Source organism: Staurois parvus, unplaced genomic scaffold (assembly GCF_062004578.1).
Source record: "Staurois parvus isolate SC_StPar_1 unplaced genomic scaffold, SC_StPar_1.0 ptg000544l, whole genome shotgun sequence".
NCBI lineage: Eukaryota > Metazoa > Chordata > Amphibia > Anura > Ranidae > Staurois > Staurois parvus.
The window spans coordinates 690,788-703,504 of NW_028318340.1; the positions used below are offsets into that span (position 1 = coordinate 690,788).

A 12,717-nucleotide genomic window follows, 5' to 3' on the forward strand; every position below is an offset into this window, starting at 1 on the left:
CCCCTAGCAACTTTTGGATAAACTCCTAAGGTTTCACAGAACCCTGGCTGAGAAAGGCTGTATTAAATACAAAGGCAAATGTATGAAATTAAATAATTTTATGCAAGTGCTGCCTATTAAAAACAGATGAATGTTGATGGAAAAGAAAATATATAAACACAATATAAATTAATTCAAAACCACATGCTGCCTCATGCCGCATGTACATGTGAATTTGAACTAAATTGATATTGCGTTTATATACAGTCAGGTCCATAAATATTGGGACATCGACACAATTCTAACATTTTTGGCTCTATACACCACCACAATGGATTTGAAATGAAACGAACAAGATGTGCTTTAACTGCAGACTGTCAGCTTTAATTTGAGGGTATTTACATCCAAATCAGGTGAACGGTGTAGGAATTACAACAGTTTGCATATGTGCCTCCCACTTGTTAAGGGACCAAAAGTAATGGGACAATTGACTTCTCAGCTGTTCCATGGCCAGGTGTGTGTTATTCCCTCATTATCCCAATTACAATGAGCCGATACAAGGTCCAGAGTTCATTTCAAGTGTGCTTTTTGCATTTAAAATCTGTTGCTGTCAACTCTCAAGATGAGATCCAAAGAGCTGTCACTATCAGTGAAGCAAGCCATCATTAGGCTGAAAAAACAAAACAAACCCATCAGAGAGATAGCAAAAACATTAGGCGTGGCCAAAACAACTGTTTGGAACATTCTTAAAAAGAAGGAACGCACCGGTGAGCTCTGCAACACCAAAAGACCCGGAAGACCACGGAAAAACACTGTGGTGGGTGACCGAAGAATTCTTTCCCTGGTGAAGAAAACACCCTTCACAACAGTTGGCCAGATCAAGAACACTCTCCAGGAGGTAGGTGTATGTGTGTCAAAGTCAACAATCAAGAGAAGACTTCACCAGAGTGAATACAGAGGGTTCACCACAAGATGTAAACCATTGGTGAGCCTCAAAAACCGGAAGGCCAGATTAGAGTTTGCCAAACGACATCTAAAAAAGCCTTCACAGTTCTGGAACAACATCCTATGGACAGATGAGACCAAGATCAACTTGTACCAGAGTGATGGGAAGAGAAGAGTATGGAGAAGGAAAGGAACCGCTCATGATCCTAAGCATACCACCTCATCAGTGAAGCATGGTGGTGGTAGTGTCATGGCGTGGGCATGTATGGCTGCCAATGGAACTGGTTCTCTTGTATTTATTGATGATGTGACTGCTGAAAAAAGCAGCAGGATGAATTCTGAAGTGTTTCAGGCAATATTATCTGCTCATATTCAGCCAAATGCTTCAGAACTCATTGGACGCCGCTTCACAGTGCAGATGGACGATGACCCAAAGCATACTGCAAAACCAACCAAAGAGTTTTTTAAGGGAAAGAAGTGGAATGTTATGCAATGGCCAAGTCAATCACCTGACCTGAATCGGATTGAGCATGCATTTCACTTGCTGAAGACAAAACTGAAGGGAAAATGCCCCAAGAACAAGCAGGAACTGAAGACAGTTGCAGTAGAGGCCTGGCAGAGCATTACCAGGGATGAAACCCAGCGTCTGGTGATGTCTATGCGTTACAGACTTCAGGCTGTAATTGACTGCAAAGGATTTGCAACCAAGTATTAAAAAGTGAAAGTTTGATTTATGATTATCATTCTGTCCCATTACTTTTGGTCCCTTAACAAGTGGGAGGCACATATGCAAACTGTTGTAATTCCTACACCGTTCACCTGATTTGGATGTAAATACCCTCAAATTAAAGCTGACAGTCTGCAGTTAAAGCACTTCTTGTTCGTTTCATTTCAAATCCATGGTGGTGGTTTATAGAGCCAAAAATGTTAGAATTGTGTCGATGTCCCAATATTTATGGACCTGACTGTATATTTTTTTCACCTACATTCATCTATTTTGGATAAGCAGTGCTTCCATCAATTATTTGTTGATCTGTAAGAGTTTAGAACCCTATGTGGAGCAGGGGCCAGTTACATTTATTATTTAGTCATTATTTGTATGTAATAACACATTTTTTATTATAGCACTTTTTATTTCATTTTGATTTTAATAATTTGATTGTAACATGAGATTTGGACATACACTATGGATTCAAATGCGGGTTTAAAGCATTAATTTAAAAGTATGAAAATGTACTTGTTAGACAATAATTAAATACTGTAGCTGCTGGACCTACAGACACTGTAGGCATATAAAAACTCAAGAAGAACAATGTAACATATTGCAGTTTACCAATCCTTCGATGTGGTGGATGCATTCGTTTTCTTTTTCTTTTTGTTTCAGATTTAGAACATTTTTAAGAAGTACCTATTGATCTTGAAATGCTGTGCCCTTGTCATTTCCTGCAAACTGAAAGCTCATATCCCCTACAAGCTATTTTCTGTAAATGACCAACTCTCCTCTCCCTCAGGTACTGGAAATCGATATAGAAAGACCTGTTTGTAGTCCAAATCAGGAGAGCAGACTGGATGACAGCCATGGCTTCTACCACAGATGTAGTTGAGGAGTTAGCGTAGCCACCCCAAGATGTGCAAAAATAAAGGAAAACAGATGAAAAAAGGAAACAAATGCACATCCAAAGACTGTTAAGCCACAATGTAATAACATCTGTTGTTGGGCTTAAATCTGCTTTAAGAATTGACAAATAACAAGAATTTGCAATTGAAAATTTTCAGAAATGTTCTGGAATGGATACCAGGATGCTGAACCTATTTACCTCCTCAATTCCTTTTTCAGTGTGCCCCAACATCCCATGAACCTGTATACCTCCTGAATTCTTTTTCTGTGTACCCCAACAACCCCTGAACCTGTATACCTCCTGAATTCTTTCCAGTTTACCCCAACAACCCCTGAACCTGTATACCTCCTGCATTCTTTTCCAGTGTACCCCAACAACCCCTGAACCAGTATGACACACTGCAATATTTCCCAATGCAGAACGTTCAGAGCAATGACTGTTATAACCAGTATTTTTTTTTTTTTTTTTACTAGTCTGTTGTAAAAGGACTAGACTCCACTGTGTTCGTAAATGTTTGCCATTTTGGAGGTAAATACAAAGAGTTCATTTTTGTCCAAAGAATATTTGCCAGCCTTCATTCAAACCTGAGGACGAAAAAATAAACTTGAATCAAAATCCATGATCCTGAAGAAAGAATGGAGAATATACACAGAAACCACCACAAGAACTTTCTTGGAAGAAGAGGACCTGTCTACATATAAATAAACTAAACAAATTGGACCTACAGTGGGTAAATAGCTGCACACCTACCCCAGCTGTGTCCATGCATGTTATTGCTATGCCATATTCTAGAGTACATACGACCTGTTACAACTGCTTCCCACTCTTTATTTCCTTACTCTCACTCTGAGATATCTATTCCCAGATGTGACCAGACTGGTGTAACTGCTTTTCTTATTTAAAAGAATTGTTTGGATGCCAGTTCTTATATATTGCAGACTCATATAAGGAGCAGTACATATAAATCAGTCTACCCATATCATATATCTTTTGGGAACTCTCTAACAAGATTTCCCAGCTCATCAATTCTAAACTTAAAAGGTAATTCTACTTGTGGAAAAAAATATAGCCAATATAAAAAAAATTATAACTTGTGTAGCAATTGTACACGCTGTCATTTAATGTTACTAAAAGGGAACTTTACCCATAACAAACTGATAAAAAATAATGTTCTTTAGCAAGGAACATACATTCCACCCAATAATTATGCTACCAAAACAAGTGTGTGCTGTAAATTGCCTCAAGCATTGTTCGCATTTCTTCTTGCTGGAGGCCGCTATTTTGCTGAAGCACAGAGCCCCTGAGCAGCAGTAAATCTTTACGCTGTCAGCAAACTGGCAAAAGAGCAACTGAGCATGTGCAGAGCAGGGTAAGACAGTGCATTACTGGATTTTACACAGTATAGGCACTTATTTTTAATGTTTTATATACTGTAGCTATACCTGCTTACGGGACCAGCCTGAAGTGATCTAGTAGAACTTAATTTTCTGGTAAAAGTTCAATTTTAAAAATGAACTCAAATTAGCAGCGTTTTTTTTTTTTTTTTTTTTTAATTCAATAAAATATGGCAACCAGGAGGTGTTCTATGTACAGAACACCTCCAAAGATTTAATTTTCTTCTTGTGTGATTAACTCACTGATTTTCTCAAAAGTTTGCTCTGAGGTTCAAGTCAAATTTTAGGCACCCCAACAATTAGAATTTTGGTGAGATGAGTACTCCAATATTTAGTATACCTAATAGTATATTTGTTAAATGATACTCTTAGTATCTATGATAAAGTATACATAGTATGATATAGTTCTCAAATAGTGCTCAAATACATAAATATCATTAGTTAAACACTTCTAAAGGGATGCAGACCATGCCGCTTTTCTCATCAAAACACTGAAAGTGCATCAGCTGATTAATAATGAACTAGTTCGTCACATTAAGAATGAGCATGTGATCAGTCTGGTAAAACAAAGGGCTATTTCAACAGAGCAGCAAAAGTTAGGAATCTGCTACAACGTTTGTTAAAATTCCTGCAATGTCCATTGCTCACTCAGAAAGTTAGTGGAGTTACTCTATAAAGTCTCACTATTCTTGTTAAAATTTCCAAGGCACAAACTCATGAAAATCAACACTCAACATTGGCCCTTTCACTCCATGAGAGTGAAACTAGTGAATTCGCTGAGCACTAGCAATGACAGAGTCAAGAGTCAGGAGGCTTTTCACTTCAGTACAGTTATAGTCATGTGAAAAAGAAGATGCACCGCACGGAAATTCTGGATTCTGGACTTTTTTCAACATTGGCAAACATTAGTTCTTAATTCAAACTGGATCAACTGTGGGTATAGGATTATAACTTTTTTTTTTTTCTATGGTTGAATTGGATGGACTTTTGTCTTTTTTCAGCCAGACTAACTATGTAACTATATGTAACAAACTGTTTTTTTTTGGCCACACTTCTTTTCTGGGTCACAGGAGTGCACTTACTTTTGTTCTACTGTGCACCCGAAAATAGCCAAAAAGCAGGCTAAAACCCGCTGTCAGTTGCTTTCACAGAGCCACTTCAGGATTTGAAAGGATCCTTACCATATTGTCGGGATCCACCCAGATGCCTGATTGATAGCTGGCTCTGCTTCTCAGCTTGCAGCTGGGAGCCAAAGCCAACTGTGACAACCCCTTCCCCAGACCGGTGTTCCAATCACTGTTCTTCACTTTGAAAAGACAGAGAGCTGAATGATCAGTGGTCATTAGATTGATCAGCTCTTGGTCTTAGAGCTAATGTGGGACAGCTGCAGCATTATGCTGATGTTGCAGCATAGAGGCGAGTATGTATGTTTGTTTGTTTTTTTTATTCCCATACTTCTTTATTATAGAACTACTTTGGAAATGTGTTTAGCATGCCCCTGGGCACCCTGTGGAGCATGGAGCGAATTTTACCCCTAATATAACCCACCACTGGTTAAGATGACTAATTTATGCAAAGCAGCGATGTATGATTTGAACATCGTGCTTCCACGGCCATGTATATCCTTATTATATGTTCTAGTAGACAGCAACCAAAAATATTTTCACTTTACAAACTACAATGTGAAACTAAAACATGGGAACTGACTGGCTGCTATGGGCATTTACTCGCTCTTCCACTCATAATGGTGTTAATACTGGCATTTAATCTGCTTATGTTTTGCCCTTCTTGGTTCATCTCCACCCCCACTCTCATCAGCATGCTAATGGAATATCTAAATAAAATCTGCACACCCAGTGTTGTTAGAATTTCCCTCTGCAATGCAGGTAGATTATGGCTGGTAGGAGGGGTTCTCCATAGCTTCCCAGAAACAGCAGACCCCCTAGAAATACCTGCATATGATGCTGAGCCTCAATGATTAAAATACTTGAAATCCAATGAATGAAAGGGGTGGGCCTGGACAGTAAGTCTGGGGAGGAGAGTGCTAAATAATGCTGGATGTCCTCCAGCCAGAGAATGAGGCAGGATCTATCTGCTGCTTCTAATGAACATTGTGAGAAGCTCGCAGTGTGCAGTGAAATCATAGTAAGCCATTTCAGTACAGGAGAAGAGCCAGTGCAACTGAAGGGAAGATTAGAGTTCAGTTTTAACTCTAACTAACCTCAAATGAACAGACATAACATAAAAAAGGTAATACTAACCTTTGAGGTCATTACTGTTTTGAACAACCACTTCCAATGTCTGCAATATAAATATAATTTTGTTTATTTTTTTTTACATGTAAGACCAAATAATGGTAAAACACACTCATTAACATATCTATCAACACAATTATACATCAGAAATAGTACTGCAAGTTTTTTCATAATTCGATGCCTTAGGTTACTGAACACTATTGGGCGTATTAGAGCCCCAACTATAAAAGAATCAACAGGAAGAATATGTGGGAGGTTATGTATTTCTTTTGGAGATCCACTGCCTTCTATTGTCCCCCATGACACCAGTTCTGATTATACAAGCCTATAATGGTTTAAAGGATTAGTTCACCTTAAAAAAAAATAAAATACTCTTTGCAGTCCATGAACACTATTCCAAAATTTTAAGCTAACCTGATTTAAAAAATATCCATTTATGCTCCTCCCAAACCTGTTGCCCTTTTGTGAAGGAAGTGAGGCCTGTCTCTAGGACAGGCCAGCCAACAGGACAAGCACCCCTGAGAAGTACAGGAGTGTACGCCCTCCTAAATTTATGGGATCATGATGGTCAGACTAGTGAAGAATATAGAATAACCATGCCACCATGGGAGAATACTGGATCTTGTTTAGAGTAATACTTAAATTTATATTGTAATTTTAAAGCATGAATCCAGGAAAAGAACTAAATACACAGTAAAAAATACATACATGGGAGCGGTTTTATCTGCAAAGCAATTCAGACCTAAGATGCATTGTACACAGCCTTAGCATACACCGCTCAAAAAAAATAAAGGAACACTTTTTAAATCAGAGTATAGAATCAAGTCAATTAAACTCCTGGGATATTGATCTGGTCAGTTAAGTAGCAGAGGGGGTTGTTAATCAGTTTCAGCTGCTTTGGTGATAATGAAATCAAAAACAGGTGCACTAGATGGGTAACAATGAGATGACCCCCACAACAGGAATTGTTTTACAGGTGGAGGCCACTGACATTTTTTTCCCTACTCATTTGGCTAGGGTCAGTGTCAGTACTGGTAGCATGAGGCGATACCTGGACCCTACAGAGGTTGCTCAGGCAGTCCAACTCCTCCAGGATGGTACATCAATACGTGCCATTGCCAGAAGGTTTTCTGTGTTTCCCAGCACAGTCTCAAGAGCATGGAGGAGATTCCAGGAGACAGACAGCTACTCTAGGAGAGCTGGACAGGGTCGTAGAAGGTCCTTAATCCATCAGCAGGATCAGTATCTTCTCCTTTGTGAGATTGTCCAGGAGCTCAGTGATGCCCTGGTCCAGATCTAGGAGGAAATATCCCAGGACACCATCCATCATCTCATTAGGAGCATGCCCTGATGTTGTCAGGCATGCATACAAACACGTGGGGGTCATACAAACTACTGAGTACCATTTTAAGTTGCTGCAATGAAATTTCAGCAAAGTGGACTAGCCTGTTGCATCGTTTTTTCACTTTGATTTTTGGGGTGTCTTTGAATTCAGTCCTCTGTAGGTTAATAACTTTCATTTCCATCAAACAATGGGCATCCTTTCCTTTCTAACACATTACCCAGTCCATATCAGTATAGATATCCAGCATGATATTTTTCCCCATTGAGAACTGTGATTTAAAAGTATTCCTTTATTTTTTTGAGCAGTGTACAATAGGGCCAGATCTGTGACTTGATGTTTCTGTACTGCAGTTTAACTACACAACTTGGTCACCTCCCTGCCTCCAGCCTATGAATAGACAGTAAATGAGTGGCAGCATAGAGATTTGCACTGTGCCTTCCCCTCCTATCAGAATGGTTCTTTAGCAGCACAAAGGCACTGCAGCACATTTAATTGGCTACTTGTGCTGTTCCTTCCTCTCTCAGTCGGCTTAGATTAAAAGATGAACAAAACATATAAAAACACACTTATTAACTTTTTAATAAGATCACATAACTGCATTAATTGGTGTTTTCTTTTAGATCCACCTGAAGTCCAGCTTTAAGATTTGAAAGAGGAATATCTGACTAGTTTCAGATGTTCTCCTTCATGCATCATCTATAGACGTCCATGATATTCTGGTATTTGTATATTTACAATGCTTTGTGACAAGCACAGCCTACAGCCCTCTTTAACCACCTCCCAATTGGCCCTTGCAGTTAGATGGCGATTAAGTATCTATTCTAAATGGATAAATAGACAGAGTAAAGTGTAGCAATAGTGAGCGCTCTCCAATAGCAGCTGATACACTCAGGTAACCACATAAAACCTTCAGTATAACATAAATAATAATAAAGTGCAGCACTAAATAAATCGGTAAGAATAAAGTCCCAATTATAATCCAATATACAATCGATGTTATGAATTGTGCCAGTAAGCGTATCCTTGTAAGGTGGTGCTCCGTATAAGTAGTAAAGTTATGCGCTTACCAGAAGTGCATAGATTATGCGCATAGATAAATCAAAGAGGTGAAGTATGCATCTGGGACATCCGTCTCCAATTGGGCAGTACCACAGGTCCGGCGGTCATTCATATTATTGGTCAGGTCAGTGTACCTTTTTATTACCTTTGATTACTTTTTATTGTGAAACTTGCTATATGAATAAATTCAATTCCCTGGCAATATTACGCTATGAGCACTTTTCTATGACTCCATTATGGAGTCTTTTAAGTATGCAGAACCTGGCAAGTTCTTCAATATCCAGAGAGGGGGAATTCCAGTAACCAGTTGGCTGACCCTGCTGATCCCTAAGGAGACCTCTGGAGCAGACATCACCCACTTACTGCGGAGCTGCCCAATTGGAGACAGCAGGCCATCCCTTTGACAACATGCTTTCGCACGAAACACGTCAGGGAGGAGCCTTGCTGCGCAGACATCACGGCACCGAGGCCGCATGGTAGGCTGGCGGCCATCTTTACTGCTGATTATACCACTGCTATGTAAGCTTACATTTTGCATACAAACCCTGAAATTCTTGCCAATGAATAAATAAAATACTACACTATCCAAATACTTTTGTTTGGTGGCTTGTTTATGAGCTAATTAAGGTGGAGTAGTACCGTTTTGGCAATCGATTTCCCTGGTGGAAATGCATAGAAGGAGCTGTCCCTGTATGCCGTGAGGGTCCGGTCTGTGAGGTCTGGAGTGCCTTTCCTGTGTGTCTTGTGTGTCCTAGTGGAGCCCCCTGTCCCTGCCAGAACCCTGATAACCACCAGTGTTTTCCGGATACTATTAGTACATGTGCATTAATATTGCTCTTCCGGTGAGTGCTAGCATACTTCAATCCCTTATCATGGAAGTCACGAGCACGGAAATTTGATGCATCACTTTTTTGGACTGCTTATATCTCAAGACATCTAATTTATTGCATAATATCTCCAATTGTCATTTAACTCAATGCAATTATATACTTGCTGTTTTATATATTTGCCATTTGATATATATCACTTAATGTGATACGGTTCACCTATTTATTATCCATTCACTTTTTTTCTCGTCATTCACTGACGACACTTTTGTTACACTATTTAGCGCATTTATTTGCACCTTACTTTATGCGCTTGTCACTTTCTCAATATTTAGCGCTGCATTTTATATTACTAGTTCATTTGAGGATACAGGGGTTCATCCTTTATGCCAACAGCTGATTTGAATTGAGCGCTCGCTTGCTACATGTTTTCTGGGTATTTTTGGACTGTTTGTACTGTCCTTGAACTTTTTATATTTTAATAAGAGCAAGTAAGGACAACAGTTTTATTTTCTAAATGTTCAGGCCTTTTTCCTCCATATAGTAAAAATAAAAAAATTATTTTTAAATACCACCAAAGTCAAATTATCACAGCACTGAAAACTGTGAAATGCCTGGCAATGAAGAGGTATTTAAAGCCTGGTACTCTAGTGGTTAAACACAAGGTGAAACATGATGCCGAACACCACAATTGTGGTAACTGAGCACTTAAAGAAAAATGTTTGCTGCGTTTTGTCATTTTAATCTCATATTTTATCTTTTGCTGCTCTAGATCTGTGCAGCTTTTCTTTGATTGCACTGCCCCAGCACACTCATATATTTTCAGGCTAAATAAGTGCATGTTAAGCACACTTTGTTCACAAGCTACTAAAAGATTATTGACTTACAAAGAGGAAAAATGCAGCATTTAGCTTTGATCAACCTATGACAGTCTTGACAGTGTAATTGTACAGGTGGAATGTATTATAACCAGAATAACCTGTACTCATGTATTTTATCTCTAGGAAAATAAAGTGAACAAGAGAAAAAAGAAAAGGTGTCCATGTCTCCCTCTCCAGGGTGCCTGAACTGCTTAGAAGTTTCTAAAAGATCCAAAAATGATTCTACCAACCAGAAGAATGAAGACAATGTGTGCCCTCTAGTGGTCACACAAATAATTACCATCTTCTAGATATACGCAAATATTTTCCCCCAGGGTCCAAGATTACACTGGAAGTGTTGCTGTGTATTTGAGTGCATTTTCTATCAAATGCATACATGAGAAATACATTTTTTATAGAATACAGGCTTGTGAATGCTTTGCTTTGTGATTATATCCTGATCTCGGTATTTCTGCAGTGATGTCTTGCGCTTTCCTAATAACGTCAATTGGATGGGGTCCTTAAAAAAAAAGTCATTAAAGTACATCTAAACTTTCTGATCAGATTTGAATAAGGGAGGGAATAGCTAGAATTTGTGTGATTTTTTTATTTTTTTTGGCCGTCTATATAAGCTCCCTGCCCTCAAGGAGCTTACAAACCAACTCACATTCATATATACACATACTAGGGCCAACGTAGACAGGAGCCAATTAACCTACTAGCATGTCTTTGGAGTGTGGGAAGAACTGAAAGTACCCGGAGAAAACTCACAGGAAGAACATGGAAAAAGAAAAAAAAAAAAAAAAAGACAGGTAGTACCATGGTTGGGATTTGAACCAACGACCCTAGTGCTGCTGGGAGGAAGTGGTAACCACTTAGCCACTGTGGTGCCCATATCTTTGTTGTCTGACTGTTAATCTGGACAATGCTATCCAGTGATGTTATGAACATATTCTTTTCTGTATTCTATTGCCGAGTTCCTTGAACAAAAAATAAAGAATTTTTTTTTTAATTCTTAAGATTCAAAGCCCAACTCCAGGATAAATGTAACTCTAAGCCCTGCCTTACTGGGAGGGTAACCCCTCCTCCTGGTTTCACTTACCAGAACCCGTGGTCACATGATCATCCAGCATCTGTTCCTTCTCCTCTTGGTTTACTTTAGGAAGGGATCCTTCTTGCGGGTGTCCACATCACTGTTTGCATAATGTGGACAATTCCTACTGGCCAAACAGCGGAAGAGTCCTGTCGGGATGCTGAAGAGAGATGATGTTGGATGCATGGGAGTGAGGAGGACCGGTTGACAAGGCTTACAAGTGGGGCTGGACTAGTGGTCCCCACATGAGGAGACATGTCAGCGAGGGACCTGGATGGAGATACCCAGGTGAGTATAACGGACTTCACCAGGTAAGGAAAACTTTAATAGATAGAAAAAATCTATTCAAGCATGTATTGCTGACTATTGATCTCCACTTCTTCCAAATTTTTTTTTGCTTCCGTGATCCAATATCCTGTTAGAGGATTGCTAATGTTTGTCATGGTCAAACTGTAAGTTAGAATGATTACATAAAAAGAAGACAGGCACAGAGGTGTATCAGAAGTTAATCATTAAAGGGAAGAACTAAAATATCTTAAGGAACAGGAGTCGAGAAGGATATTTAATAGGGTTTCAAAAGAAAGATATCGGTGGGGGAACAGACCTGGAAAATATTTGATGAGGAAATTAAAAGAAAAGAAATCAAAACATTATATAGAAAAAATTAAGGATGATAAAAGGAGAAAAGGTACATTCCACCACCGATATCGTTAATAAGTTTCAAAACTATTATAGTTGTCTATATGATGTGAGCTCTAGAGATCAAAAAAAAAAAAAAGGAGGAAATAAAGGAAAAGAGACTAGAATATCTAAAGGAAGTTGAACTGCCAAGAATAGCAGGAGAAAAACTAGAGGCCCTAGACAGACCTATTACCCTAGAGGAAATTAATCTGGCTTTAAAAAATACAGCTAAAACAAAAGAGCTTAGGAACGGATGGATATACGGTGGGGTATTATAAAATGTTTAGTGATCTTTTGGTCCCCAAAATGTGTAGCTATATGAATGCAATAAGAGAAGGGTTGGAAATGAGAGAAGAATTGCTGCAGGCCCATATACCGGTCATACTCAAAAAAGGGAAAGATAGTACACAGTGTACTAGTTATAGGCCAATATCTTTATTAAATGTTGATACTAAACTATGTGCTAAAGTGTTGGCAACTAGATTTAAGGACCTGATGTCGGAGTGGATACATCTGGACCAGGTGGGATTCCTCCCTGGAAGAGAAGGTAGAGGTAATGGATTGAGATAATTGTTCCTCTTACAAAAGGTTAAAAGAGAAAAATTGCCAGCATTACGTCTGTCAATAGATTCCGAAAAGGATTTTGATAGGGTTAACTGG

General features: G+C 38.9%; 1 long non-coding RNA gene across 2 annotated transcripts in view; it reads right to left on the reverse strand.

The window, feature by feature from the left end:
• Window positions 1–2,052: 2,052 nt before the first annotated feature.
• The window catches only part of LOC149451217 (uncharacterized), a 37,031-nt gene continuing 26,366 nt past the window's right edge, over window positions 2,053–12,717 (reverse strand). For both annotated transcript variants that reach the window (XR_016315125.1, XR_016315124.1), the window contains exons 4-5: window positions 6,199–6,238; window positions 2,053–3,127 (exon numbers count right to left, since the gene is read on the reverse strand). This is a non-coding gene — a long non-coding RNA (uncharacterized LOC149451217). The remainder of the gene's footprint in view (window positions 3,128–6,198; window positions 6,239–12,717) is intronic.